This window comes from Periplaneta americana, chromosome 4, assembly GCF_040183065.1.
Source record: "Periplaneta americana isolate PAMFEO1 chromosome 4, P.americana_PAMFEO1_priV1, whole genome shotgun sequence".
Classification (NCBI taxonomy): Eukaryota; Metazoa; Arthropoda; class Insecta; order Blattodea; family Blattidae; genus Periplaneta; species Periplaneta americana.
The window spans coordinates 200,632,321-200,659,341 of NC_091120.1; the positions used below are offsets into that span (position 1 = coordinate 200,632,321).

Here is a 27,021-nt window from a genome sequence, read left to right on the forward strand (position 1 = left end):
CTCACATTTAAATACATTTATTTTAACATTATTTCCGTTCTCGTTCTCGTTGTCGTTCCCGATTTATTGTGAACCAGCCATTACATGAATATATTAGATGTGGGAAATGCTTGTCCTATAAAAAGGGAAATTTATGGACAATGAAACAATATGGGGAATTGGTAACAATGCCGGTAGTCAATATTCTTCCTGTTGTAGTTAATCTAGTGCAAATGTGGGAAAATATTAACAATAAAAATACTAGATACTCCTGTTAAATCATCGTGGTGCTTAGTCATTCACGATTTAATAGCCACCACATTACAGACGTTATAGAAAAAATTTGTTAAATTATCCAAATAGCGAGTTTTGTGATGAACCTAAAACTTTGACTACATTTTTGGACGATGCACTAGAACACATGCTATTTGGCGGCGTATGGAATACTATTTACAGGGATTGAAGATTGAGAGATATCCGTGGTTTAGTCCTTAGGCTATATCCTAACGACGCCAGGTTTTAAATTCGTTTCTAAATTTAAACAGGACGCTTGTAGGCCTATCTGGATTTTCGTAAACACAGTGCATTATATTGTACAAAATGAAGGATGTGATTGTGATTGGTACGAAATATAGGCCTACATGAAACATAACAAGAGTCACATAAGAGTGAACAAGTACAACAGGGAGGGGGGGAAGTAGTAACAAGACTTGTATCATAATATTAATTTGTATGTAAATACATTTATGTTTGTACTAGCCGTACCCGTGCGCTCCGCTGCACCCGTTAGAAATAAATATAAAATATTACATAATTAAAATAGGACATTTGATCCAGGGAACATTCGTGATTGATAGAAGGATAAATCGTTTATTATGTTACTTAATTTAAATTATATTAAAAAAATTAAAATGCGATCATTTTGATCTAGAGACCACTCATTTGGTCATAAAAATTATTTTAGGAAATACAGGAAACGAATGCCTATCAAGTTTTCTGTGCATAAGAAGCTATTTTAATCTTACCTGTCCTCGATTCAGTCAGAAGTTACTGTAATAACATTATAGCATTATGTCCATCTAGAGAAACTACATTTTCCAATGGTGAATTAATAATTAATTATACAAATCGGTTAATTAAGCTTCCGATATTACTTCATACAAACACAGAAACATTCTCTGTAGGCTACTGTATGTTTCATAGCTTTCGATTGTTGTTGTCCAAGGCCCCTTATAGACGAAGTCATTTGTTTTTTATTTCATTACACCACCTTAGATGGCGTTGTTATTGTAATTTTGAAACTCATTTATCTCATTAAATATCAGTCCTATCAAAATGTTGCATGGAATAAAACGTATCGGAAATTATTTAAAAAAAAACTTTTGTTATGTAATATTTTTCATGAGAATTAATAATAAGGGAGATATTTCGATTTATTCAATTCAAGCCCCCTTATAACCCCCCTTTTAAATAAAATATTTTGAATGTCATATAGTATAAATTCTAAGTTACAACGAACTTAATTTATATTCCAATTTTCTTATAAATCGGTTCAGCCATTATCGCGTGAAAAGATAACAAACATCCAGACAGACAGACAGACAGACATACAAACCATAATTTCAAAAAAGCGATTTTCTGTTTCAGGCGGTTAATTATATATGTTAGGACTAATTATTTTTGTAAAATCGAAAATTACCAGAAAAATTTCGGCTACAGATTTATTATTAGTATAGATATGAATGTATATGGTGCGTTGTATATAAGGTAGCTTAAATAAAAAACATCTAACCACAACAGCTGGCGAAACTTGATGTAACGCGGTTTGTGATGCCACAGCACCGATGAAAGAAAGGAAACGATGAGTCGAGATATTGTATAGTTTCTGTGAAGAGCTATGATTTGCAAGTGAGGTCGCATTTCGTGTGGGTGGGGATGTCCGTGCCGTTATATACCTCAGGGCTATCAAAGCTCGCTACTCAATTCACCGCAAGCCAGTTCGCATCAAGACACGATAGAAAACACGCAACAGGTGAGTGCTAACGCCGCCATCTTCACGGGTCTTGATTGTATTGGGACTTCTGACTACTACGCATTTTACATAAATTTGAGTCTTCGTTGACTATTACGCCTGCAGCATATACTACACGTTACTCTGCTTCTAATGTGTATACGCAATGATTGTCAACCTGTAAGCTCCCAGCGGGAAATATTTTAGACTACAATATGGTTAATAAACACAAGAAAACATCGGAAAAGGGTCTAGTCACGGCAGCAGAAATCATGACATTTACATGTCGTTACATATTATTATTATTATTATTATTATTATTATTATTATTATTACTACTACTACTACTACTACTACTACTACTACTACTACTACTACTACTACTACTACTACTACTTTTACACTCCTATACGAAACCTAAAAGAATCTGATGGTAATGAAATAATGATGTTCCTTTTCTGCGTTTCGTATACGTATGAATTATGAACCAGCCTAGACATTAAAAAGCAGTGAAAACGTCCTAACTATGTGGTCATCATGACGCAAGACTACCATTTGAAACATCGTAGAACTAAAACAAGACAATGGGCAATATCTAGTGCATATGAAAGGGAGTAACATACTACAATGAAGTTGTTGTGTGTCTTTCTGGATGTAGGCCATAAGAACCTATGTATAAAAACTATGATGTTGTTTAATCAGTTGCCACGTTTAGATACTAGCAGGCTTTGACAGTTTGTAAAAAAAATAGAACATAATTTATTGTTGGAGCATTGCCTGCTTGATCGCATCATATAGCTGTGTAAACTGACTGCTCAATCAATGCTATTTTCCCACTAGATGCTAGGCAGTGCCCACCGCTATTAACATTATCAGTAAGCAAAGTCACTACCTGCCACCTAGCGGCTACTTGTGTATGTATAAGCGTTGATTGGGCAGGCAGTGTAAGCAGCCTTAAGATGCGATCCAGCAGGCAGTGTGTTGAAGTAAAAGCACAGTCATGGACATATAGGCCTATACGACAGGATCAAATACCCATATATCCAATCAATTTTTGAAGATTAATTGGTATTATATGATTATGTCTCGTGACCAGAATATTGTACGAAATGGAAATATAAAAATTGGAGATTTATCCTTCGAAGAGGTGGAAAAATTCAAATATCTTGGAGCAACAGTAACAAATATAAATGACACTCGGGAGGAAATTAAACGCAGAATAAATATGGGAAATGCGTGTTATTATTCGGTTGAGAAGCTCTTATCATCCAGTCTGCTGTCCAAAAATCTGAAAGTTAGAATTTATAAAACAGTTATATTACCGGTTCTTCTGTATGGTTGTGAAACTTGGACTCTCACTCTGAGAGAGGAACATAGGTTCAGGGTGTTTGAGAATAAGGTGCTTAGGAAAATATTTGGGGCTAAGCGGGATGAAGTTACAGGAGAATGGAGAAAGTTACACAACACAGAACTGCACGCATTGTATTCTTCACCTGACATAATTAGGAACATTAAATCCAGACGTTTGAGATGGGCAGGGCATGTAGCACGTATGGGCGAATCCAGAAATGCATATAAAGTGTTAGTTGGGAGACCGGAGGTAAAAAGACCTTTAGGGAGGCCGAGACGTAGATGGGAGGATAATATTAAAATGGATTTGAGGGAGGTGGGTTATGATGATAGAGACTGGATTAATCTTGCACAGGATAGGGACCACTGGCGGGCTTATGTGAGGACGGCAATGAACTTTCGGGTTCCTTAAAAGCCATTTGTAAGTAAGTAGGTAATTGGTATTATGGGGTATTAGCTTCCTCAGAAAAGATTTACAAAGATCTATTACGTAATTTAAAATTAATAGCTGAGAATATTTCTAAATTCTTTGATACCAGTAATGAATTCATATGTTAAAAAGAAGCGGAAGAAAGTTTACATCCTATTTTTGTCTTCTAATTATCTAGAATCTATGTAGGTTAAAAAAATAATGTGCATGACTTCTGTTTCTGAAGGTAACACAAGACAACTAATACACTCAGTCCCTAAGGGAAATCAGTAAAAGTCACATTTGCTCCTGAGCTTCTAAAGTAATGAACTATGGAAATTTCAACTGAAAAGCTGCAGTAGGTAATGGCTTTCTATGTTAAGGACCCGGTACCAAGCAAAATTTGTATAGCTGAGTCTAATGAAATTCTAGAACGAGTAAATCAGTTTAATTATCTTGGCTTCAGATTATCATTTTTAACAGAATTACATGTTTCAGAGAAGATTGCAAATTTTAATAAAACTGTGGGAATAATGAACAGCGTAATGAAACCTTTGTTGGTTCAAAGAAATACTCACACTTGCTTATACAAGACATTGATACCACCTGTCTTCTGCTATGGGAATGAAACATAGACCCTACGAAAAAGTGAAATGAAATTCAGGCTCCAAACAGTGGGACAATATAAGAAATGATAAAATCTTAGACGAGACTGAAATGGTATTCATAATAGATTGTATCCATGAATATCAATAAAACTGGCACCAACATGGTTAATCCCAAGGTTAATTTTAAATTACCAACCACACGGTAAAACATAATTGGGTTAGATGAAAGAAAAGATTCTTGCAGACATAACAATTCTTTCATGATTACAACATGAAAGGAAGACGATGGTGGTGATTATTATTATTATTATTATTATTATTATTATTATTATTATTATTATTATTCCATGTTGAATCTTTCGTACACTACTTTTAACACTTGAATATAAATACTTGATTAAATGGCGATCTTACTCGTGTTAAAAGCATGTGTGCCTTACAACTGTTTCGGTGCTACTTGACACCATCCTCAGAGCTTACTAGATCTCGGCGCTATCTCAACTTCGCTGCCTGTTGTGTGGGTGCGTTCGTGTGATGAAGAGTTGTGTCAAATAGTGTGTGTGTTCTGAAATTCTCAACACACAGATCAGTTTCAGAACACACACACTATTTGACACAACTCTTCATCACACGAACGCACCCACACAACAGGCAGCGAAGTTGAGATAGCGCCAAGATCTAGTAGGCCCTGAGGATGGTGTCAAGTAGCACCGAAACAGCTGTAAGCCATACTTGCTTACATAATTAACACGAGTAAGATCGCCATTTAATCAAGTATTTATTATTATTATTATTATTATTATTATCATTATTATTATTATTATTATAGGCCTGTCTCTCTGTATTGCAACTGTTCTTATAATTACCTTATATGTTACTTGTTGCAGATGGGTGCTATAACTATATTGGTGATGGTATGCCTCGTCAGTGGCGTGGTGCTGCAGGAGAATGCCCCTTCCTACCACCAGGAAAGACCCACCAAGGAGCAGCTTGCGCAGTGGGACGCCAGTCTTGGCTTCATCAGTTTGGGGGACCGAATTAGTACGAGTACAACTGAGGACCCCGAACTGGAGAACGTGGTGGACCCATCACTTGAAGCAGAGCTGCAGTCTCTCAGAGAGCTGTGGTCGGACGTGAGATATGATGTCAGGAACCGAGAGCACCGCCTCCGTTTCTCTTAGAGATGCAGGGACTGAATGATAAAAATCTGGTCTCTATTGTTCTTTCTCACCACGACACGTAAAAGTAATGAACTTTAGAAGATAAGTTTGTGTTATTTCTATATAAGAATTTTGTTTCCGCTGAGCTTTAAGTACAATACTGATGAAAAAAGTGGAGTGTGTGGGAGATGTTTGGTTGTCATCATCAAATATATATTACATTAACAAGGTTGTGTGTGAAATTACATTGGTTCACATTGCCTTCAGCACGAGGGTGTGATATGATCATTCGATGTAAATTTTTAAAAAGCTACAAAATGACAAGCAAACAAATATTTCAATGTGAAGTTAACTTTGTCCATGATTACTTCAAGCAGCTGCAGGCATCAAAATGGATATCACATTTATAATCTTGAGGTTGACTGGTTTAAAGCAGTTCAGTGCACTTTCGTGGCCATATTACAAGACTATCCTTTAAAATGGTCAAGTCTGTGGTTCTGTAATAAAACGGTATGTTCATATTTTAATCACAGTAGCAACTTCGGTCCAAGGCTTTATAACATGATAATAGCACAGTCTAGTATATGCAGTCACGAAGCTTGAGTTTTGAGGGTGCTAGGAACAATAGACTGTGCCTGTGCTATTTTGCATTGTCTGTAATGAGGCGATAGTAGCGATCCTATTGGTTAGCAACTATCTACTACGAATTGAGCTTCGTGACTGAAGCTTGAGTTTTGAGGGTGCTAGGAACAATAGACTGTGCCTGTACTATTTTGCATTGTCTCTAATGGGGCGATAGTAGCGATCCTAGTGATGAGCAACTATCTATGGATGCATATTTATTACGTATTGAGCTTCGTGACTGAAGCTTGAGTTTTGAGGGTGCTAGGAACAATAGACTGTGCCTATACTATTTTGCATTGTCTGTAATGGGGCGATAGTAGCGATCCTAGTGATGAGCAACTATCTATGGATGCATATTTACTACGTATTGAGCTTCGTGACTGTATATACTAGACTGTGGTAATAGATAAATTCCCAAACGTACAATTTTCTAATGATACTTATTTTAAAAAATCAATTAAAATTGCTGTTTAGAGAGAAAATTTAAAGTTCAATTATTGTGATATCTGTGTTTTTCTTCTACTTTTTTATTTATATTTTTACTGTTTACTCTGTTATTTAATAAAATACCTCAACATTATGTAGAATGTCCCCTGAGCACGAGTATGTAACTTAACTCTTTCTGAGAGTGCTAATGTGTTTTTATATAAAAAGCAATATGTATCTTTGTTCTGGTAATAAAGTATTATTACTACTATTATTATTATTATTATTATTATTATTATTATTATTATTATTATTATTATTATTATTATTATATATGTGTATTCAAGTAAAAAAAATAATATTTAATGTGTTATTTTATTAGTAATGTTCGAACCTAATACAATATAACTCATCAAAATAGTCCCAACTGTTTATATGAAAAGTGCGATAGAAAATGTTGGTGTCCATATTACCCTATATTTGGAAGCAAGCCTTTCACATCATCCACGTGTTCAAATTTATCCCGAGTCAGAACATTGTATAAATACGATAACAAAATATGAGAAGAAACAAATAGTCGTTACCTTAAAAGGTAAAGGTATCCCCGTAACATGCCATAAAGGCACTTGGGGGGCATGGAGGTAGAGCCCCATGCTTTCCATGACCTCGGCACTAGAATGAGGTGGTGTGGTCGGCACCACGCTCTGACCGCCTTTTACCCCCGGGAAAGACCCGGTACTCAATTTTATAGGAGGCTGAGTGAACCTCGGGGCCGTTCTGAAAGTTTGGCAACGAGAAAAAAATCCTGTCACCATCTGGGATCGAACTCCGGACCTTCCAGTCCGTATCCGGCTGCGAAATGGGTAATAATCTATATATATATATATATATATATATATATATATATATATATATATATATATATATATAATTTGAACTGGTAATGGAAATTACGGGAAAACGGCCGAACGGATTTGAATAAATGACCCCTCATTTTGAAGCTTGGAACCCAACGTTTTTCAGAAAAATAGTATTTTTCAGTGAAATGTCAATTTTTCAACATAATTTTCCTATTTTCTAAAATCCATCTGTCGTCAGTAATTGCATTTCATAATAAAACAAAACACACACTACAGTAAACAATATTGCACGAAGGCCATGATCTGCAAGAATGCTGACATTTTAGAGGTCAAATTAAATTTGTTATTATAAACTTCAAGACTTGCTAAAAATAATTTACAGGTCTGTTCTGTGAGAATCTGAAGGATAAAGTAATATTAAATAATACAGAGATGACAAACTCCAGTTCGTTTGTTAGTTGATTAACTAATGGCTGATTTACTTTAAAATTTCCATAGATGTATCATAACAATACTTCACAGACCACCTCTGTGGTGTAGGGGTCAGCATGCTGGTCTCTTACCGAGAGGGCCCGAGTTCGATTCCCGGTCGGGTTGAATTTCCTGGTTGAGGTTTTTCAGGGTTTTTCCTCAACCGTAAGGCAAATGCCAGGAAATTCGGGCCACAACATCCCTGAATATCACCGGCCTCATTCATCACCGAAATCATATTCGTAACAAATCAGTCATCTGGTTCACAACAATGGAACCAGTCTCAACAATAGTACAAAGGCCTTCGGATTTCAACCAAAGATTAACTCGCGAAATGACCAAAGATGTTAAAGCGATTATAAATAACAGCGAAAGAAAAACCTTCACAACAGAAAAAGATCTGAGAAGCATGACTGAATATAAAGGCGTATTAGTGCAAGATCTTCTACGTGATAGTATGTACATACATAGAATATTCTGCAATATTTTTTATTACCGAAACTAATCAAGTAGCAAATCATAGCGTGTCCTAGAGAAATGACCGCAACGCAACAAAGTGAAACAGTTGCTAGTCATCATCGGATTTCCCATTAAGTCAGACAAAAAAAAAAAAAAGCTGACATGAGAGATCATGATTGAGTTTCTCGCACTGTTGACCTAAAACTGTCCCTGCGGGATGTCCACATATGCGGGCTTCTCCGCAGGGTGGGGGGAAGGAAATGTAACAACTAATTACGTTATCCGTTACTACGAAATTTGTTTTCAGAACGCTTTTGTTATTATTTGTTTCCGGTTTATTTGATATTTTTTTTTTTTAGTAATTTACGAAGAGACATATTGGGTCTCTAAATAGGCCTATAACAGTACGTTTAACATTAGTGTTTTCTTTTTCATTAGAGGTAAAATTTGTTATGTCAAAACCAATTAATTAATTTGATTTCTTCGTAATAAGATACCGGGTAGTGTCCGGGGCGGAAATGCTTCCGCATAAAGATATAACGACATGAAAGAAATTAGTATTTTGAAAAAAAAAATCAACTTCAATTGTTTCCATGGTAACAGTCCTGAATAGCCATAAACACAATAAATCATCCGTGGCGAAAATACGACTCACGAGCACATTGTGGCTCGCAATGATAGCTGTGCATTTCCTTTGCTTCCTACCTTCCCCAATCCCCACCCTCTCACTCACTGGAGTCAAACTCCGTTCCATTCGTATTTGTCTCTGACCTGCGAGTAGCGTATCGTCGCAATGTCTCTCTCGAAACAGGTACCTCTATAAAAACGAAAGTTTCAAGTAGGATGGGAGGACGCTTTTTTTGCTGCCAATATGATGAGAATATTAAATGTATGATTTGTTCACAAGTATTACGAGGAAAACGGTTGTATAACGTAAAACGGCATTAACGGCCATGTTACTCATGAAACATTAAACGGTTAAGTATTATTACTATTATTATTATTATTATTATCATCATCACCATTATATCTGTACGTCGATCCTTTTTCAGCAGATGTACGAATAATGCGGTTAGATCTTTAATTTAAACTCTCAGATTTACAATATGATGTTAAATGAAAGCTAGATGTAAGGACTTGACAAATGTTGAGCTTTTCAAATCTTTGCCAAAAAATAAATATCTGAACCTTCGTTCTTTCGCTTGCTCTTTTGAAGCCACGTTCGGTACAACTTACGTTTGTGAAATATTATTTTCAACAATGAAAATAGTAAAAACCAAATTAGATCACGACTGACAGACAAATACCTTTGTGATCAACTACGACTGGCAGTAAGCGACATAATTCCTGATTTTGAAACTCTGTCGCAGAGACATTCTGAAGACAGTTAATTTTAGGTTGTGATAATGTGTCCTATGTTTTCTTTTTCATTTCTTTCTTCGTTACACGTACTAAACATTAGTATGTAGCCTTGTACTGTATAACATTTTATTTAAGTGCTTGACGTAAGGAAAATGAAAAACCGTTAATAAGTCAGACAGTTGCTTCACTTCCCCTTCGGGTGTCCGCCTCCCTCCATAGGTCCTATGCACGTTGCAGGTTACACAGTGGCTAGGCGCACGATCGCATTTTCGCCACGGCTGCAATAAATCATTGAAGACAGCCATGGACGATAATAGGCGTCTAAGGTGAATGAAAAGTTATTACTTTTACTATATTACCTCGATACGGGACACTACTTCATTAAGAAAACATGCTTAATTACGTCATGACTACTATCACATCTGAAAATTATAAATAAGCCTCGTTATTCTGAAACGCCGTCTACTTCTTCATGTTATACTGTAGAATACTCGCATTGCTCAGATGGCATGTTGGATGCATTTTGTAGGCGTATCAGATGTAGGCTTAATAAAAGACAAGTATTCAATTAAGGTTTATTTTTTCTATGTAATAAAAATCGCTAAACCAGTATGTTATCCATCTATAATGCGTAATTTGAGTTGCCTATTCGAATGATGTGGACGGCATTTCTGGGACAATATGTATATAACTTATTTCTAATATCTAAGCAGTGGCGATTCCTCCATGAAGGATATGAGGATGATCCTACAGTTTAATTTCGTGCCTCTGAGGATAAAAAAATATGTTAACTCCTGCGAAAACATTTTAATTACAGATTTTGATTTTCAATTTGTCCCGACGTATTAATTTCCTTTAAGCTTCCACTTTCTGTCGTGAGTTGTCGTCATTGCACAGCTAAAAAATAATTTCCGAGGAACCATCCAAATATCTTACAGAAAACGGTATTTCTAACAGTGAAGTTAGGGGATAGGGGAGGGTGCGGACGGCGGGATATGGCTTGAGTTTAACAGCGTTTGAGGATATGATAGCATATCCTAATACTACAACCCTTCTTTCTGGGTGATGGAGACCCTGTCAGAGACTACAATAAGAATTTCCAAGTACCCTTGTAGCCTCCTTAAATGCAGTTCATTGGTTATTTTAAAAGAATAGAATAACCGAAATAATAAATAATTTAAAATGATACAGTACAAAAATAAAATGAATAAAAAACAAAATTGCATAAAATAAATAAAATAAGTTATAATAAATACAAGAATTAACAGGACTTTCAGATGACAGGACAGCCGAAAGAATATCTGAAGTTGTATTTTATCATTAAGAAGAATTTAACTGTAGCAAGAAATTAATTTCACAAATGTACGACGGAGCATCGGTAAATATCGGGCAATACAATGGCTTAGGAGCCATCTTCGTTACTAAAATGGGGAAGAGAATCGAACTTCACTACAAATAAATTGCCAATTCCAGAATGGTAAGTCAAAGTCTAACAGAGGCCTACTTGTATTGATTTTGCATGCTCTATTATTATTATTATTATTATTATTATTATTATTATTATTATTATTATTATTACTACTACTACTACTACAACTACTACTAACATTTTATTATTATTAATATTAGTTTCTGTTTTGGTCATCAGTCGTCAATTTCATATCCTACATAAGCTTACAAAAAATATCACGAGTCGCCACTGTATCTACGCTTTGAGATCAGTACGGGCCGTATTCATAGACATTTTTAGCGCGGGCTTTCGGTGGATGATCAGCGTTTTTGGTATTCATAAACCAGTGTTAGCGATAGGATATTATTTTAATTCTGTACTAGTAACCAGTGGATAGCCGGGGCTAGCTTAGTACGCTCGTAGCGCGTGCTGCAAAATGTCTATGAATAGCACCCTTAGTCTATATGTACGAGGTCTAAACTACATAATGTCTAATCAGCAATTACGACTGATGGAAAATAAGTCTACAATTTATTCATGTACAATGGGAAAATATTTCATGCCAAAACGTCTAATTGTGAATTAAGTCTAATCATAAATAATGTCTACTGACGCATGGTCTAATGCCAAAATGTCTAATTGGAAACAATGTCTATTCAGTGTCTAAAATCGTTTAATTGGAAAAGTTCTCATGCTAAAATATCTAATTTTGAATTACGACTAATCACAAGTAATGTCTACTGAAGTATAGTTTAATGTTGCAGTAACAATATCTATTAACTTCGAAGTACAATAAGGTCAACTGAAAAACAGGAGATCATTAACATTGCAACTTCTAAATAAAGGGTGCGTCAGAAAGAACGGATGGATTTCAAACTATCGATACGCAACGAGGAGAAAGATATAGTGAGGGGGACCACGAATGTTGGGTCAGCCATAGAATGCAGTTTCAGTTGAGAATATGGTGTTGGTCTGGTGTACAACGTGCTTTCATCGTAGAGACATTTTTGAAAAATGAAGAGTCTGTGATCACCACTCAGGACTCATTTCGACATCGGACGTCACGCTAGGATTCCAACTCGGAATACAATTTTGCGGTGGGAGGCTTCATTTCGTATCACAGGTTCAACATTAAAGAAGGAATCACCTGGACGAAATTCTATTGCACTGAGATTGTCCGAGGCTACGGTAAGATCTCGCGCCCTGCGACTTCTTTCTTTGGGACCATTTGAAGGCGTAAGTTTGTAAACATCGATCACATACACTGGACGAACTGAAGACAGAGATTCGTGAAGAAATCGTGGCAATTGCACCAGCTATGACTATGAAAGTGATGGCGAACATCAGAAAACGCCTCGATGCCTGTATTGAAAGCCAAGGACATCATATGGATAATGTTGTTTTCCATAAATAAACTGCATGTATTGGTGAATATGTTGATAACAATACATTTTTGATTTGATTAATCTTTACAATTTTCTTGCCATGTGAAATCCATCCGTTCTTTCTGACGCACCCTGTACCATCAATCTATCAGTGTTGGCGCTCTCTGATCGGACAAACCCATGTAGTGTTATCACACATTGCTTAATTGGAAACAATGTCTATTCAATAGCCTTAGTAAGTGATCGCTTTTTCTAAGAATCTTATGCTGTGGGCTTAAATTCCAAACTGGACCATTAGAGGAATATTAGAAGGGTTGAACTATCTTTTGAATTTACGAGTATACAATATTATGTGTCACGGTTACAGATATAAAAATGCAATTTTAGCCTACTGTGTACAAATACATAATTTCTTCTATTAAGGGGTTATGTACAGCTTACAGCAGTAAAATTTTGGAAATATTCAACATTTTTCCCTCCATTACTGTAGCTTGTACAATAATGAAAATTAGTATGTGTAAAATACTGTCCTTCTGCTATATGAAAAAAATATTTTTACGATTAAAAAAAAATTATTTACATTTTTTTTTTCAATATTAAGTTTTCTGTGCGTGAAGATCTATTTTAATCTTACCGCAGTCCTCATACAATATAGCATTACGTCCATCTACAGAAACTACAATTTCAAATAGTGAAGGAATTATACATATCGTTTAATTAGCTTCTGAGATTAGAATGCAGAAACGTCTAAAACGTATTATATAGTAGGGACAGTATTCTTGGTGAAATAAAATGGATGATTTCGGTTTAAACCTTCCACAATTGAATAAAACAAAGGCACAAACATGTTCTTTAACAACACTGAATAAAATGTTGGTGCAGAGTTCGTATTTTTTGCGACAGAGGGATATGTTTCGTGCTTATTGACATATTTTGCACAATGATCCAAATTTTGCGTTATTTCGCAAGTTTTTAATGCTTAAATATGGTATTTTAGGTATCTACTGTAGAAGGGTAAATGTAACAAAGAAAGTAGGCCTAATTGTGGAAAATCTGGCACTATCGCTATTACCAAAAATAATTGGTGTTAACATGTATAATTAACCATCCTGAAACCGAAAATCGCTTTTTTGAAATTTTTGTTTGTATGTCTGTCTGTCTGTCTGTCTGTCTGGATGTTTGTTACCTTTTCACGCGATAATGGCTGAACCGATTTATATGAAAATTGGAATATAAATTAAGTTCGTTGTAACTTAGATTTTAGGCTATATGGCATTCAAAATACTTTATTTAAAAGGGGGGTTATAAGGGGGCCTGAATTAAATAAATCGAAATATCTCGCTTATTGATTTTCATGAAAAATATTACATAACAAAAGTTTCTTTAAAAGTAATTTCCGATAAGTTTTACTCTATACAACATTTTGATAGGACTGATATTTAATGAGATAAATTGGTTTTAAAATTACAATAACAACGCCATCTAAGGGGCTGTACTGAAATAAAAACAAATGACTTCGTCTATAAGGAGCCTTGGACAACAACAATCGAAAGCTATTAAACATAGCCTAAGAGAATGTTTCTGTGTTTGTATGAAGTAATATCGGAAGCTAATTAATTGTTTAATTATTATTTCACCATTGGAAAGTGTAGTTTCTCTAGATGGACATAATTCTACAATGTTATTACAGTAACTTCTGAAACATATAGCAAGTAATATAAAGTATACACATTAAAACTAAATTATATGTCAATCTTCATTAAACTATGGTTGCATGTAATAACAATTAAGAAACATATTAAAGGAATTGTCATTGCACCAAATGATTGCTCTCTGGACCAAAATGATCGCATTTTAATTATTTAAATACAATTTAAATTAAGTAACATATTAAACGATTTATCTTTCTATCAAACACGAATGTTCCCTGGATCAAACGTCCTATTTTAATTATGTAATTACTTTATATTTATTTCTAACTGGTGCAGCGGAGCACACGGGTACGGCTAGTCCATAATAATGAGAAAGTAGCATAACAGACCTATGTGCAATCATTTTTGTTTTCATGTTTGGATATTTGGGAATACAAAGGGAAAGAAGACTTCATATTCAGTACTAGCCGTACCCGTGCGCTCCGCTGCACCCGTTAGAAGTAAATATAAAGTAATTATATAATTAAAATAGGACATTTGATCCAGGGAACATTCGTGTTTGATAGAAGGATAAATCGTTTATTATGTTACTTAATTTAAATTTAATTAAAAAATTAAAATGCTATCATTTTGATCCAGAGACCACTCATTTAGTCATAAAAATTATTTTAGGAAATACAGGAAACGAATATACAGATTAGCCTATCAAGTTTTCTGTGCATAAGAATCTATTTTAATCTTACCTGTCCTCGATTCACTCAGGAGTTACTGTGATAACATTATAGCATTATGTCCATCTAGAGAAACTACACTTTCCAATGGTGAATTAATAATTAATTATACAAATCGGTTAATTAAGCTTCTGATATTACTTCATAGAAACGCAGAAACATTATCTGTAGGCTATCTTTCATAGCTTTCGATTGTTGCTGTCCAAGGCCCCTTATAGACGAAGTCATTTGTTTTTTAATTCATTACACGGCCTTAGATGGCAGTTATTTTAATTTTAAAACTCATTTATATCATTAAATATCAGTCCTATCAAAATTTTTCAAAGAATAAAACTTATCGGAAATGATTTTTAAAGCAATTTTTATTATGTAACATTTTTCATAAAAATCAATAATAAGCGAGATATTTCGATTTATTTAATTCAGGCCCCCTTATAACCTCCCTTTTAAATAATGTATTTTGAATGCCATAAAGCCTATAATCTAAGTTACGACGAACTTAATTTATATTCCAATTTTCATCGACATCCGTTCAGCCATTATCGCGTGAAAATGTAACAAACATACAGACAGACAGACAGACAGACATACAAAAATTTCAAAAAAGCGATTTTCGGTTTCAGGGTGGTTAATTATATATGTTAGGACCAATTATTTTTGGAAAATCGAAAATTACCAGAAAAATTTCGGCTACAGATTTATTATTAGTATAGATAAGAAAAATATTCCCCTGTGATTCTTTACGTTTACTTGTAAGCCATGTAAGGTGTTTACTATATTGTTTATTCCCAGTCTAACCACAACAGTTGACGAAAGTTGATGTAACGCGGTTTGTGATGCCACAGCACCGGATGGAAGAAAGGAAACGATGAGTCGAGGTACTGGATAGCTTCTGTGAAGCGCTGTGATTTGCAAGTGAGGCCACGTTCCGTGTGCACGGGGAAGTCCGCGCAGTTATATACCTCAGGGCTATCAAAGCTCGCTACTCAATCCACCGCAAGCTAGTTCGCATCAAGACAGGACAGAAGACACACCACAGGTGAGTGCTAACGCCGCCATCTTCACGGCTCTTGATTGTATTGGGTCGACATTTTCAGGCGTGTCATTCAACTCATTCATTATTTAGGCGTGTTCCATTAATTATTGTGCTATAGGCCCTATTCTTATACATGCATTAGTTTCTAATATAGGCCTATGTATTATTATTAATATTATTGTTGTTCTTATTGTTACTGCTGTTTTACAAAACTTGTGACTAGCACGCATTTCATATAAATTCGAGTATTCGTTCGCTATTACGCCTGCAGCATATACTACCCGTTACTCTAGTTTTAACGTGTATACCGCAAGATTATCAACTTGTAAACTCCCAGCGGGACTACAGTATGTTAAATAATACAAGAAACCATCGGAAAAGGGACTAGTCACGGCAGTAGAGATAATGACTTTACATTTACATGTCGTCATTACTACTACTACTACTACTACTAGTAGTAGTAGTAGTAGTAGTACAGTATTATTCACGCCTATACAAAACCTAAAGGAATGTGATGGTAATGATGATTTTCCTTTTCTCCGTATTGTACACGTAAGAATTATGAACCAGCATAGACTTTCAAAAGCAGTGGAAACATCCTAACTATGTGGTCATCATGACGCAAGACTACAATTTGAGACATCGTATAACTAAAATAAGATAATGGACAACATCTAGCGCCTATGGAGGGAAGTAACATACTACCACAGTCTACTATATACAGTCACGAAGCTTGAGTTTTGAGGGTGCTAGAAACAATAGACTATTTCGCATTGCCTGTAATGAGGCGATATTAGCGATCCTAGTGGTGAGCAACTATCTAATGTTCGCATATTTACTACGTATTGAGCTTCGTTACTGTATATACTAGACTGTGATACTACAATGAAGTTGTTGTGTGTTTTTTTGGGTATAGGCCATAAGAACCTATGTATAAAAATATGAAGAAGTTGCTTAATCAGTTGCCATGTTTAGATATTAGCAGGCTTTGACAATTTATAAGACAAGAGAACATCATTTACGGTTGCTAAGCCAAAGCTTGATGTTCACTTGTTTTACAGATTGTCAAAGTTTGCTAATTTATAAACATGGGCCACTAAATTATTTTATTTGTTCATAGTTTTTATACATAGATTCTTATGGCAATGTTAAATCCATATGTCCTATAACCAGACAAATATATACATAGTATATACAAAAATATTGCAATTATTTTACAACGTGTTCATAGGCGGAGAGAGAACCGTTTCCTGGGAGTGGGGGAAGTAAAACCATAGAATCCTCATATAACGGGGTTACGTGGGACATCATTTATCTCCTCCCTCAATTATAACTTGACCATGGTCCAGTATAGCATATCGGAATATGATCATTTAATAAAGGTATTTTCGGGGGGGGGATGTTTCTTACAGGGTTACATCCATATCCGCGATGTTTCGAACCGAATTGTATAGGACTTGAACTGTAGGTCTATTACAAATTATAATAGGGCATAACTTAAAACAATCTCCCTCTTTTTCTCTCTCGTACAGAAACAGATCCATACATCAAAAACACTACGTAACAGCGCTAACAGAAACTTTTTTTATCTGAAGCTTACCTTCCTGAAGTTACAATGAAGTGTAAATTCTATAGTCCCGTCGCTCTAATTTCCGGCAGCCAATCGCGTTGCAGGTCGGCTACATTGAAACGTGTGCGTCTTGTGATTCGCTGATGAAGAAGTTATTCATTTCTTAAGGCTCGATAAGTACTTAATATAATCGCCCGCCATTTTGGCTCTTTCGTTGGCGTTCGCAGAAAGCACACGAAGACGTTATTTGCCGCTCAATTATTTGCTGAATTACAGTGCGTTTGATTTATTATCATAGGAGCTACGACATGATAATGTTTAACGGTGTGGCAAATAGATTCCTCGTATGGTAGCTCGGCAACGAAAGAACGAAAATAGCGAACGATACTATCTACCTAGACTTTATAGAGCCTTCACTTCCTAAGACGTAAGCAAAGAGGAGGAGTCACGCTGGGAATAACAGCGTCGCGACTATAATTCTCTCGTCTTTAACACATTATACCGGGATCACTTTTCTTTTGTCTGCATTGTTGTGCAGTATGTTATTCATACATCTCCAAGTGGTGGTGAACACCTGCAGACTTCTAACACTTGAGTAGAGGCTGTTACAAAAGAAACATTACAGTGCTTCCATTCCTCAATGAGGTATAGAAATTCTTGAAATTTAAAATAAATATTATAGTCCAGACACATTATCTGAAGACATTAATTCGTTAATTTAAACACAGAAACTTAATCATAAACAAAACGAAGAAAAATCTTTTGAATTCAATAATTTCTAACATTAATAGAAAAAAAAAAGAGTTCAGAAAGTTTGGAGGGGGGCAGTGCCCCCCATAACGCCTATGAACGTGTTAGTCGTTAATCTCACTCTACAAGCCAATTCTTATCTGGTGGAATATTTCATCTTTCTATTATGGTACTGTTTCAATTTTTTTTTTGTTTCTACTTTGTCCCAGGTCTTTTCCATTTTTTCTCTCAGGAACTTTTCACTCAATTATTTAGGCAATCTGCTTCGGTCCATACTAGAGTTGTAAAGCTTCAGTAAGCTACACTATACGAAATGATAGTCGATTTGCAAAAGAGGACACGTCCAAAATAACAAAGTGTTGGGAAATCGCAAAAAACCATAACAGACTTAAAAAATTGAAATGTTCATGGATCCTGGATGTATGTATCCATAGTGATCTAATTAGAAGAAAACATATGAACATTTTAATTACTTACTTACTTACTTACTTACTTACTTACTTACTTACTTACTTACTTACTTACTTACTTACTTACTTACTGGCTTTTAAGGAACCCGGAGGTTCATTGCCGCCATCACATAAGCCCGCCATTGGTTCCTATCCTGAGCAAGAATAATCCAGTCTCTATCATCATATTCCACCTCCCTCAAATCCATTTTAATATTATCTTTCCATCTACGTCTCGGCCTCCCCAAAAGTCTTTTTCCCTCAGGCCTCCCAACTAACACTCCATATGCATTTCTGGATTCGCCCATACATGCTACATGCCCTGCCCATCTCAAACGTCTGGATTTAATGTTCCTAATTATGTCAGGTGAAGAATACAAAGCGTGCAGTTCTGTGTTGTGTAACTTTCTCCATTCTCCTGTAACTTCATCCCTCTTAGCACCAAATATTTTCCTAAGCACCTTATTCTCAAACACTCTTAACCTATGTTCCTCTCTCAAAGTGAGAGTTCAAGTTTCACAACCATACAGAACAACCGGTAATATAACTGTTTTATAAATTCTAACTTTCAGATTTTTTGACAACAGACTGGATGACAAAAGCTTCTCAACTGAATAATAACAGGCATTTCCCATATTTATTCTGTGTTTAATTTCCTCCCGAGTATCATTTATATTTGTTACTGTTGCTCCCAGGTATTTGAATTTTTCCACCTCTTTAAAGGATAAATTTCCAATTTTTATATTTCCATTTCGTACAATATTCTCGTCACGAGACATAATCATATACTTTGTCTTTTTCGGATTTACTTCCAAACCTATTATGAACATTTTAATTTAATATTTGATATTTGATATATATTTCTCAAAAAAAAATCTACGGTCCTGCTGGCCCTTCACATTTCTGTATTCGGGCCAGCATTTCCTTACTTGCACTATTTACAATTTTAAACAAGACGTGTATTGATCCTTGAAGCCTGTTCTTGCCATGTCTTTGATGTCCCTTCATTTTCACTTGACCATCATTTTACTTTATCCACTATTATTCTACTTCCCTTCTCTTCTTCTCAGTTCCCTTAAAAAATTCTAAAAATAATTTCTAAAATTAATTAATATTTCTTCCCTCCAAACTAATTTCATATTTTAAATAACAATGCACATAACTTATTTAATATAGAAGACCTAACCCTTGTTGACTATTTCACTACAAACTTGAGCTAATAATATATTCACTGACTAAACACTTCTCCACCACACATTAGCGCTCGTATCCTGGCAACATTGTTTCATTATGAACATTTTAATTTGTAAACTTAATTATAGTTTTTGCGATTTTCCAACACTTTGTTATTTTGGACATGTCCCCTTTTGCAAATCGACGACAGTTTTTTCCTATTAGAATACCGGTACTATGAAACTTTAGATACACAGAAACTCTGCCAGTTACATAAAGAACAGGCGATGTTATCTATCAATCTGTTAAAAATTATTAAATAACAAGCAAATGCTACGGCTTCGTGGGCTAACGGTCAGCATTCCTGGCTACAAATCAAAAGATTCCGGATTCTATTCTCGTCCTGAGAGTGGAAATCTGTCCTCAACGTGACTATTACATTCAATACTTTCATTCGTAAAAATCTATAAGTGGGTGTACATATTAGCACAGTCTAGTCTATACAGTCGCGAAGCTCAATACGTAGTAAATACGCAAACATTAGATAGCTGCTCACCACTAGGATCGCTAATATCGCCTCATTACAGGCAATGCAAAATAGTACCGTCACAGTCTATTGTTTCTAGCACCCTCAAAACTCAAGCTTCGTGACTGTATATAGTAGACTGTGATATTACCGTTAAAACCCGAAATCCGTCAAAACCACTTTCTACTAGTAAAAATTAATTTTATAAATGTAGATAGAAAGCGAGTTTTCGTAAGATCTAGAATCAATGACAGGTTAGGTTTGGTTTGTTTAGTTTTTTGTTTGTTTAGGCTTTTACCAAACAAAAACCTAAACAAACCAAACCTAACCTGTCATTGACTCTAAATCTTACGAAAAGTCGCTTTCTATCTACCTACATTAGCTTGAACTGGTTTCTACTAGTTGAAACTGGTTTTGACGTGTTTCTGGTTTTAACGGTAACATAGGCCTATATAAAGGATTTCTGTAGGCAGGAGCATCTCGATGTTGAAATAAAGATTCTCAGAATGAATCACAGGTCTAAAATGTGGAAGTTATACGATACAAAAACCATGAAGAACAAGAAAGAAGCCAAATGCAAATATTGTGGATCGGTTACCATACAGTCTTACTAATAAACTACGTCACATATTCATTATATATGAGGTCTCGCCTACCTCATTGAATATTACAAGACTATTATCAAGTAGCCAATGTGTATTATAACCATTTAATTCGAGAAAATGTATGCATGAAAGTTATACAGGACTTATACACCGTTGAAATGAAAAACGTTACCTCTATAATATATAAGAGATGTACAATTACCGGTACACATAATAATCGTTATACAATATCACTCTAGCATAAGCCTTGCACAAAGGACAAGATGGCCGAGTCTGTGAACAGCTGATTGCAAATGAAGCTTTCAGGTATAACTCCCTATGCCGGGCCAAGGATCAATTTTTCCCTCGAAATTATTGAGCTGATTGTTTGTTTCCTGACGTTGTTCGCAAGCTAAGTTAAATATCTCCTGTAAATAAAGTCATAGCCGAAATGGAAGATTTAAACGATTAGTTAATGGCTATAGAGGGCATTGAAGGCACTGATGTAAATAATGATGGCAATCAGTGGCGTATACTGGTTAAAGGGTTTGGGCTACCGCTGACCCTATTATTACACAAAATATATCTAACAATTACTTTAATTTTAATTACTATGGTAAAACTAATAATACAAAATTATTACATTATGTTATATTATAAACTTTTTCTTTTGTAATTTCCTTGGGCTAGCCCCGGTAGCCCGCAAAATACGCCCCTAGTGGCAATAGAAAAATAAATTAAAAAAGGCATTTTGGTGCATTTATATAAAACGAATAGGGTTTTAAAGGAAAATATTATATTGATACATTAATATACTCGTATACAAATTACTGCTCATATTGTAAGAGAAGATTTGAAATGGCTGGATTCGTAAGTTGTGAACTGCAGGTTTTAGTAGCACTTTGCAGTTTGCATATGGGCTAGGAATGAAATATTGACTTAAGTAATCTCTATTACGGTGGCCATATTTTTTATTCAGAGTACAAATTCGGGGCATAGAATGGGTCATGCCTTTTTCTTTTATATAAATATCTGCTTCCCTGTCCAGTTGAGATATGGACTGAAATAAAGCACATTTGACTTTTGTTACTAAATGCATTGCCTTTAAGTTGAACAATTAAGAATAATGATCACAAGTAGTTTCAATCAAAATTATTGATAATTCTACAGAAAAACTACACTCGCTTCCCTGTCCTGTTGAGATATGGACTGAAATAAAGCACACTTGACTTTTGTTACTGAATGCATTGCCTTTAAGTTGAACAATTAAGAATAATGATCACAAGTAGTTTGAATAATGATCATAAGTAGTTTCAATCAAAATTATTGATAATTCTACAGAAAAACTACACTTGCTTCCCTGTCCTGTTGAGATATGGACTGAAATAAGGCACACTTGACTTTTGTTACTTAAATGCAGTGCCTTTAAATTGAACAATTAAGAATAATGATCACAAGTAGTTTCAATCAAAATTATTGATAATTCTACAGAAAAACTACACTCGCTTCCCTGTCCTGTTGAGATATGGACTGAAATAAAGCACACTTGACTTTTGTTACTAAATGCATTGCCTTTAAGTTGAACAATTAAGAATAATGATCACAAGTAGTTTCAATCAAAATTATTGATAATTCTACAGAAAAACTACACTCGCTTCCCTGTCCTGTTGAGATATGGACTAAAATGAAGCACATTTGACTTTTGTTACTAAATCCATTGCCTTTAAGTTGAACAATTAAGAATAATGATCACAAGTAGTTTGAATAATGATCATAAGTAGTTTCAATCAAAATTATTGATAATTCTACAGAAAAAAACTACACTCGCTTCCCTGTCCTGTTGAGATATGAACTGAAAGAAAGCACACTTGACTTTTGTTACTTAAATGCATTGCCTTTAAATTGAACAATTAAGAATAATGATCACAAGCAGTTTGAATCAAATTATTGGAAATTCTACAGGAAAACTCGTTTCCCTGTCCTGTTGAAATAGGGACTGAAATAAAGAACACTTGACTTTTGTTACTAAATGCATTGCTTCTAAATTAAACAAGTATAGTTTAAATCGAAATTATTGGTAATTCTACAGATAAGCTACACCAAGTAAGGTACAAGCTAGTTTGAAGTTTTCATGAAAAAAAAAAAAATAGGGAGGAACTAGCGCATAGGTAGTTTTGCTGATTTCGGCAGTGAAAATCTTTGAATTTATAAGGGATTTTTAGTGGAGATAGAGTTGATTGTATATGCAAGGCATAAGAAAAGCCTAAGATAATCAAACTTAACCCGGCACTGATTTGTATATGTGCAAGGTGTATAACGGAGTACGAAGGGAACTATCTCTGCGCTAGTTTAGCCAAAATAAGAAAACAGGGTTATGTCGCGAGTAATAAATCAACATCGTACGATTTTAAATTTAGGGGTTGAAAATTAGAATGGGTTTAAGTGGTGTTTTATTGAATACAAAGGAAGAAAATTTTCTGTTTGTAATAAATTGATGCGAGAAAACTGGCTTCTTTTTAGTAACCATTATTTAGACTATTCAGATTTAAATTTGGAATATTTCCTTTTCGATCTTACAGCCAGAATAAGTACTGCATATACTTCGTCGTACTTATGATATTTCCATGACTTATTAATTTAATGCTAATCTATTATCAAAGATGTTTATTAATATACACAATAATATATTAAAATACAGATCTACTTACTTTTTCCGTATTGTCCAAATCCACTTCCTATTTTGTGTGTAATCTGTGCTCTGAATTCAAACCAACCGCGTTCTTACAAAAACCAGTAAACACTGATGTAATATCGACTATCGGGTTTCACGAATCGAACGAGATTTAGTCGATCGGTGACGAGAAAGAGCTGCGACGTAGAAAAAAAATTATATGTACAAAACCAACGAGTTAGGCTCGTTGAGTATCTAGCTCGTTGTACAAAACAGATGTATACGTTCATTTGAACCTTCACAACAATGTAAACGCAAAGAACAATTTGTTTAAAGCATTTCTTAATTAATTTTTTATGTTTCCAATTCCGCCAACATAATATAATAATTTCTGAATTCCCATAACAATTGTAAAATAAGAAAAATACAAATGTACAACAATGCTTTCCGGCATTGTTAGTAGTAAATATATCCTACATCAGTATAGTAATATTATATACCAATATTAATCAATTCAATGAATATTTGTGAAGGAACCATGGCGGCCGGGTAGCTCAGTTGGTAGAGCAGCTGGCTACGGACTGGAAGGTCCGGGGTTCGATCCCAGGTGCCAAACTTTCAGAACGGCCCCGAGGTTCACTCAGCCTCCTATAAAAATTGAGTACCGGGTCTTTCCCAGGGGTCAGAGCGTGGTGCCGACCACACCACCTCATTCTAGTGCCGAGGTCATGGAAAGCATGGGGCTCTACCTCCATGCCCCCCAAGTGCCTTCATGGCATGTTACGGGGATACCTTTACCTTTACTATTAAAAAACCTTTAAAATTAAGATTATTCTAATAATTTTCACACCTCTGTACCCACAACATATGCTTAATACACAATTACAGTTCAATACCCACACATTATTCGACGTCATGATACGTCATAACACCAAACAACCAGCCCCCACCATAAGAGCAACATACCCCCACCCCTACAATCGACAAATGCACATCGCAGAATTCAAGATCACCAATAGTTCTGGAGACACTGATGAAGACGTAACATCACGTCGAAACACTTTTTAACGTGTGACTAAGTAATTTTATGTTTTTAACAACTCTTTCATGATTACAAAATGAAAGGAAGATGATGACGATGATGATGATGATGATGATGATGATGATGATGATGATGAAAGAAGATAGGCCTGCATTGCAACTATTCTTATTGTAATGTTACTTGTTGCAGATGGGTGCTGTAACTATATTGGTGGTGGTATGCCTCGTCAGTGGGGTGGTGCTGCAGCGTGCCCCTTCCTACCACCAGGAAAGACCCACCAAGGAGCAGCTTGCGCAGTGGGAAGCTAGTCTTGGCTTCATCAATCTGGAGGACCGAATTAATGGAGATGTGGTGGACCCCGAAATGGAGAACGTGGTGGACCCATCACTTGAAGCAGACCTGCAGTCTCTCGGAGGGCCGAGGTTGGACACAAGGGATGTTCGCCAGGACCAAAGGCACCGCCTCATTTTCTCTTAGAGGTGTAGGTGATAACAATCTGGTCTCTGTTGTTCCTTCTCAGCACACCATGTGAAAGTAATGAACTTCAGAAGATATCACCTATAATTTTGTGTTATTTCTATATAAATATTTTGTTTTGGCTGAGCTTTAAGTACAGTACTGATGGAAAAAGTGGAGTTGTGAGAGATGTTCGGTTGTCAGCATCAAATATGTAACAGCTTAAAGAGCTTGTGTGCGAAATTATATTGCTTCACATTGCCTTCAGTACGAGGGTGTGATATGATCATTGGCTGTAAATAAAAATAAAGTTTGATTCTAAAACACTTTTTAAAAGAAACAAGCTACGAAATGGCAAGCAAATAAATGTTTCAATGTTAAGTTAGCTTTGTTCGTGATTGCTTCAAGGAACTACAGACATCAAAATGGCCAACAAATTTATAATCTTGAAGTTGCCTGGTTTAAGATCTTATTCTGGAAGTTAAAGAACTACAAATTGGAGGGGTGGCAAATGTTTCATTTTGAGTACCTAATAATTAAATAAATAAAATTCATACTTTGATATTGTAGATTGAAGTTGTTACTGTATTATTTTTCAATTAATTGTTTTACTAGTCATTTTTTCTGTAAAATTCTCAACTATCCTGGATTTGTATTATTTTTTTATTTTTTCGTTCTCATTTTTCAACAAACTACAAATCACAAAATAAAGTAGTATATTCCTTTCCCCTCTAGTGATTTAAAAATATACAGAATTGCAGAAATATACAGGTATAATTTTCCTATTATTTTTGTTCCCAAGTTGTTTTTAGGTTTACAATCAATATACACAATGGCAAATAAATTTTTCGTTTCGAAATTTATTTACAGTTTCCAGAAGAGCTCCAATATTGTATATTCATGTGAGTTCGTAGAATAGTTCTAGTGATATATTTGTCGTGTTTTGAAAGGAATTAAACTGTATAATTTTTAAAGTAATATTAAATAAAATATCCCCTCCACGATGGTATATAAACACATATCTTCTTTCTCAAGTATGAAGGTACAACTATGAATATTTTTATAACCATTATATGGCTTATATGCATCGCTAAACTTTGAATAAGGTAGCATATTGAATGACTTATTTCACAAACTAAGTAATCAGATCTTATCTAATGTTCTCCTGAATCAACGACACAAAGAACCTCGTTTCCAAAGGTACGTCAAGCTCAGCCTATCAGTGTTTATTTTCGCACATTTGATCGTTGTTTTAAGCATCATACAGATTACCTCTTAGTTTTTCTTATTGCTTATGTTATAATTTAGTTGTATGGAGTGTATGTCCAAGGAAACCAAGCATAGAAAATATCGAAGTAATCATCAAAGTTTTGACATTTCAGTGATAATTATCTATTTAATAGTAATTTTCTATACTTAGGATAATACGAAAGCTGAATAAAACGTTTAAAAGGAATGGAAAAGTCAAGATTAAAATCATAATACATGTAATACATAAACATAATGTAATTGATCTCTGTAAGGTAATATTGTAATAAAAATATACTTACATACTTACTTACAAAAAGCTTTTAAGGAACCCGAAGGTTCATTGCTGCCCTCACATAAGCCCGCCATCGGTCCCTATCCTGTGCAAGATTAATCCAGTCCCTATCATCCTTATTGCAGGGGTTCGTAAAATATACTTATAATAATTAAATGTTTTCTGTTGTTTAGTCAACTGTCCGAGGACAGGTCTGAACCTTACATGGCTAACAAGAAGGACAGGCTATGGCACGATGTCACATTCTTAGTCATAACATTTCAATGGATACCTAGTCATTGTGG

General features: G+C 35.0%; 1 long non-coding RNA gene across 1 annotated transcript; it reads left to right on the plus strand.

Annotated features, from left to right (window-relative positions):
* The first annotated feature begins 1,805 nt into the window (after positions 1-1,805).
* LOC138698597 (uncharacterized) lies at positions 1,806-26,761 on the plus strand. The gene is made up of 2 exons (XR_011331902.1): positions 1,806-2,011; positions 24,928-26,761. It is a non-coding gene; the product is annotated as an uncharacterized lncRNA (long non-coding RNA).
* The last annotated feature ends 260 nt before the right edge of the window (positions 26,762-27,021 follow it).